The following is a 6,283-nucleotide window of genomic DNA, read 5'->3' as shown; positions in this document are numbered from 1 at the left end:
GGGGGTAGGGAGGGGTATGGAATGCAGGGCGTGTCTGCGGCAGCGGAGGCCAGCATGGTATTGCAACAGCCTGAGGCGAGCCATTTGTTCTTCCCAGGAAGTTGTCCCTGCATCATGGGACCCTGGTGGTTCTGGGCTGTATAGGCTTCTGGCAGGAGAGGTTTGGATAGTGATCTATGCTTGTATACAGGATTCTTGGCGGCTGCAGCAGCAGCGTTAGCATTTCATGCCTGTCTCTGCTGTCCATGCCAATAGCAATGGCTTATGCTGGTCGCTGAAGCTTGTTTAGGCGGTGCTCTGAATCCCCTGTCCTTTGTTTTTTTTTTTTTTTTTTTTTTTAGTGGGACGTGGGCCTCTCACTGTTGTGGCCTCTCCTGCTGCGGAGCACAGGCTCTGGACGCGCAGGCTCAGCGGCCATGGCTCACGGACCCAGCCGCTCCGCGGCATGTGGGATCTTCCCAGACTGGGGCATGAACCCATGTCCCCTGCATCGGCAGGCGGACTCTCAACCACTGCGCCACCAGGGAAGACCCACTCGCCTCTTGCACCCTGAAACAGCGGTCTCTTGACTTTTAGGCATTTCCAGACTTTTTTCCCGATTCCCTTCTGGTTAGCTGTGGCACATTAGCTCCCTTCAGGCTGTGTACGCACAGCCAGCCCCAGTCCTCTCCTTGGGATCTGACCTCCAACACCTGAGCCTCAGTTTCCAGTCCCCACCTGCCCCAGCGGGTGAGCAGACAAGCCTCTCAGGCTGCTGAGTGCTGATTGGCACCGATCCTCTGTGCACAAATCTCTCCACTTTGCCCTCTGCACCCCAGTTGCTGCGCTCTCCTCCGTGGTTCCAAAGCTTAACCCCCTGCCCACCCCCATCTCCTCCAGTGAAGGGGCTCCTAGTGTGTGGAATCTTTTCCTCCTTCACAGCTCCCTCCCAGAGGTGCAGGTCCAGTCCTTATTCTTTTGTCTCTGGTTTTTCTTTTTTCTTTTGCCGTACCCAGGTACGTGGGGAGTTTCTTGCCTTTTTGGAAGTCTGAGGTCTTCTGCCAGCATTCAGTAGGTGTTCTGTAGGAGTTGTTCCACATGTAGATGTATTTTTGATGTATTTGTGGGAAGGAAGGTGATCTCCATGTCTTACTCCTCTGCCATCTTGAAGGTGTAGTTTTCCTCTCTTGTAAAGTCTTCTCTAGTTTTGGTATTACAGCAATGATGTCCTTAATGAGTGAGTTAAGATGTGTTCCCTCTACTTTTATTTTCTGAAAAAGTTTCTAGAGAATTGGTATCATTTCTTCCTTAAATGTTTGATAGAATTCATGAGTGAAATCCTCTGAGTTCATGCTTTCTCTTTTGGAAGATGATTAATTATTGATGGAATTTCTTTAATAGATATATTCCTATTCAGATTATCTTATTTCTCCTTGTATGAGTTCTGGTAGGTTGTGTGTTTTAAGAAATTGATCCATTTCTCCTACATGGTCAAATCTGTGGCTACAGAGTTTTATGCAGTATTTTTTTTTTTACCCTTTTTATGTTCATGTGATCAGTAAGGATGACCCCTTTTTCATTTCTGATATTGGTCATCTGTGACTGTCTTTCTTTTTTTTCCAAGATTAGTCTGGCTAGACATTTATCAACTTTACTGGTCTTTTAAAAAATAAACTTTCAATATTGTTGATTTTTTATATGGAATTCTTGTTTTTTATTTCATTAATTTCTGTTTTATTTTCATTTCTTCTGCTTGTTTAAGGCTTGAATTGCTCTTTTTTCTTTAAGATGGAAACAGAATATGGAGTTTAGATATTTCTGTCTTTTAATACATACATTTAATATTTTATATATATGTATATATATGTATATGTATCTTTCTAAGCAGTGCTTTCATTGCAGCCCATGGATTTTGGTAAGTTGTATTTTCATTTAGTTCAAAAAAATTTCCAATATATATGAGACTTTTTCTTTAAGCAATGTGTTATTTTGTAGTGTGTTTTTAAATGTCAAAATATGTGGTATTTTTCCAGCTATTTTCTGTTCTTGATATTTAGTTTAATCCCACTGTGGTCTTAGAACATATTTTGTATCATTTATATTCTTTAAAATGTTTTTTTTTTTATAAATTTATTTATTTACAGCTGTGTTGGGTCTTCATTTCTGTGCTAGGGCTTTCTCTAGTTGCGGCGAGTGGGGGCCACTCTTCATTGTGGTGCGTGGGACTCTCACTATCGCGGTCTCTCGTTGCGGAGCACAGGCTCCAGACACGCAGGCTCAGTAGTTGTGGCTCACGGGCCCAGCCGCTCCGCGGCATGAGGGATCCTCCCAGACCAGGGCTCAAACCCGTGTCCCCTGCATTGGCAGGCAGACTCTCAACCACTGTGCCACCAGGGAAGCCCTTCTTTTAAATTTGATACTTTTATTTTTTTCATGGCTCATGTTGTCTTCTGTCTTTGTTCCATATGATCTTAAATAAAATGTATTTTACCGTTGTTGGATGGAGTATTCTATAAATATAAATTAGAATTTAAAGGTTTATACTAATCCATTGTCATAGTCCATGTTCCATAACCCTTCTGCACATCTGAAATCAGAGAATTGAATAATGATGTGATAGGAGACACCATACTTTCATCTCTACATCTTTAATGTGGCTCTGATATCTTCGGTTCTTCAAAGAATGTGATATTATTCCTTATTGGCTATTTAACAGGGAACATTCCTGAAGGACCAAAGTGGAATTTTGGTCCTTCAGGGATTTCATCATTTTGAGCCAGTATCAAGTAATGCCCTATATTCCTTCCTCCAGTTAGACTTTTCTGGTAAGTAGCTGCAGGTTCTTTTGGAGAAAAATAGGAGAAAGTTTTACAGTATATAATTTTCTTAAGGAGATCCTACCTTTTTCTTATTGAGATTCTGAGTTTGTAAACTAGAGCAGGTCTTGGAACTGAATGAGAGGTCATGACCTTGTTGTGGTGACATGTCAGACCACTATTCTGAATGAAACCAATGTAAGTCAAAAAATCATGAAGTGCTGGACATATACTGCGTCTTGTAACATTGTTTAAGTCATGAAGTGCTGGACATATACTCCATCTTGTAACATTGTTTAAGTCCCAAAACCCAGACTGTCGTTACAGTTTTTGTTTATAGGAGGCAATAAACTACCTTATATTTTTTATGTCCATTTTAATTTAGGTTGCTATTTCTTGCATCTGAATCATTCACAAGTGCAGATATTCTTAACTGTATGTGTTGATTTGTACTTGTGTAGCTTCTCACATGGACAGCGAAGTAGTTTCTTCCCCTAAGATGGCATTTATTTACTCAGTGTTGATTAGCAGTTTTTCCATACAACAATGGGCATATCATTTGTATATAAGAAAAATGGTAGGGGAGAGTTTCTGACTCCTTTTCTCTCAAACCTTTCTTCTCTTACCACCCCTTTATACCAATAAAGCTCAGTTTGCAGATATTGCTGAAATCTTCATTGACTGTTTCACTGAAAATACCTTACTGGTGGACATTTTAGTTAGAGAGGAACAGCTACAGTAGGCCTGAAGGGGAAAAGGAAGAAGTTTCATCAGTTAGATTCTCAGTAAGGCAGAAATCACACATTTTATCAATTTGCTTTTTATACAAAAAGAGTAAACTTGCTGAGAAGCATCTATGAACACAGTGAAACTAAATTTTCTTCTTCCGTGTGACTACTATGTTATCTGGGAAATCTTATAAAAAGGGTTCCTCCAAAAGGCCTTCTTTTTACAGCTAGTATAGGAAAGAATTGATAGAATCTGATCATTTCCTTTTACCGTAGCTCCTATGTGACCTGTAAAAAAGTGAATATGTTGGAATAACAAACCTGGGTAAAATAAATAACCTGGGTATTTTGTTTGAGAAAAGTCTTATGCATAGTTGAAACATAATCTCACAGAATCTTTTGTTATGGTCAAATTCTTCTGTGAATGGCAATTTTGCTGAAGTATGTTATTGATAAGAGCCTAGGTTATTAAAGCTCATAACACTTCAGTTTGGATGCACAGACAAAATTCTTAAATTGCATTTATTATCCTTATAATAATGATTTTACCATGTTTCTTTTCATGATATGGGACAAAAATGTGTTATATTTATTTATTCTCTAAGCTACAATATGAAATAACTACACCATTCATTGTTTAAAGGTATGGTTTCACATTTGTATTTAAGATAAACTTTAAGGAAACACTCATATACTTCTCTGTCATTTACTTTTTAAAAGAAAAAAACAATTTAATATTCATTCTTTAACTTTTTCACCTTAAAACAAGTCTTGTTCTTTGTTGAAACGCCTCTCTTCCTTGATAGAAATGTAATTTTAGTTTATCTACATTGACATTTGAATTTGTAGGCATTCATTAAACATTCAGATTGTATAAATAATGCAATCTGTATTTTAACAAAGGAAGCTTTCATGGATGAATAACTTCTTCACTTGGCATTATGACAGCTTTTGAGAATTGGTAATTTCTGCATTAAAAAGATACTGTCTGAAAATATCTTTACCAAAGGAGAGAATCAAATAGAATAACTTTTTTAAGAGTAGTTTTTAAATGTTTTTGATCAAGTATATAAAATATATACATTTTTTTTTTAAAACATCTTTATTGGGGTATAATTGCTTTACAATGGTGTGTTGTTTTCTGCTTTATAACAAAGTGAATCAGTTATACATATACATATGTTCCCATATGTCTTCCCTCTTGCGTCTCCCTCCCTCCCACTCTCCCTATCCCACCCCTCCAGGCTGTCACAAAGCACCGAGCTAATATCCCTGTGCCTTGCGGCTGCTTCCCCCTAGCTATCTACCTTACTACGTTTGTTAGTGTGTATATGTCCATGACTCTCTCTCGCCCTGTCAAAGCTCACCCTTCCCCCTCCCCATATCCTCAAGTCCGTTCTCCAGTAGGTCTGCGTCTTTATTCCTGTCTTACCCCTAGGTTCTTCATGACATTTCTTTCCCCTTAAATTCCAAATATATGTGTTAGCATACGGTATTTGTCTTTTTCTTTCTGACTTACTTCACTCTGTATGACAGACTCTAGGTCTATCCATCTCATTACAAATAGCTCAATTTCATTTCTTTTTAAGGCTGAGTAATATTCCATTGTATATATGTGCCACATCTTCTTTACCCATTCATCCGATGATGGGCGCTTAGGTTGTTTCCCTCTCCGGGCTATTTTAAATAGAGCTGCAATGAACATTTTGGTACATGACTCTTTTTGAGTTTTGGTTTTCTCAGGGTATATGCCCAGTAGTGGGATTGCTGGGTCATATGGTAATTCTATTTGTAGTTTTTTAAGGAACCTCCATACTGTTCTCCATAGTGGCTGAACCAATTCACATTCCCACCAGCAGTGCAAGAGTGTTCCCTTTTCTCCACACCCTCTCCAGCATTTATTGTTTCTAGATTTCTTGATGATGGCCATTCTGACTGGTGTGAGATGATATCTCATTGTAGTTTTGATTTGCATTTCTCTAATGATTAATGATGTTGAGCATTCTTTCATGTGTTTGTTGGCATTCTGTATATCTTCTTTGGAGAAATGTCTATTTAGGTCTTCTGCCCATTTTTGGATTGGGTTGTTTGTTTTTTTGTTATTGAACTGCATGAGCTGCTTGTAAATTTTGGAGATTAATCCTTTGTCAGTTGCTTCATTTGCAAATATTTTCTCCCATTCTGAGGGTTGTCTTTTGGTCTTGATTATGGTTTCCTTTGCTGTGCAAAAGCTTTGAAGTTTCATTAGGTCCCATTTGTTTATTTTTGTTTTTATTTCCATTACTCTAGGAGGTGGGTCAGAAAGGATCTTGCTGTGATTTATGTCATAGTGTGTTCTGCCTATGTTTTCCTCTAAGAGTTTGATAGTTTCTGGCCTTACATTTAGGTCTTTAACCCATTTTGAGCTTATTTTTGTGTATGGTGTTAGGGAGTGATCTAATCTCATACTTTTACATGTACCTGTCCAGTTTTCCCAGCACCATTTATTGAAGAGGCTGTCCTTTCTCCACTGTACATTCCTGCCACCTTTATCAAAGATAAGGTGTCCATATGTGTGTGGGTTTATCTCTGGGCTTTCTATCCTGTTCCATTGATCTATATTTCTGTTTTTGTGCCAGTACCATACTGTCTTGATTACTGTAGCTTTGTAGTATAGTCTGAAGTCAGGGAGCCTGATTCCTCCAGCTCCTTTTCTCGTTCTCAAGACTGCTTTGGCTATTCGGGGTCTTTTGTGTTTGCCTACAAATTGCGAAATTTTTT

This window comes from Monodon monoceros, unplaced genomic scaffold (genome assembly GCF_005190385.1).
Source record: "Monodon monoceros isolate NGI ecotype Baffin Bay Population unplaced genomic scaffold, NGI_Narwhal_1 Super_Scaffold_6, whole genome shotgun sequence".
NCBI lineage: Eukaryota > Metazoa > Chordata > Mammalia > Artiodactyla > Monodontidae > Monodon > Monodon monoceros.
The sequence above is the reverse complement of the archived record's forward strand: the minus strand, read 5'-3'. Positions refer to the sequence as shown.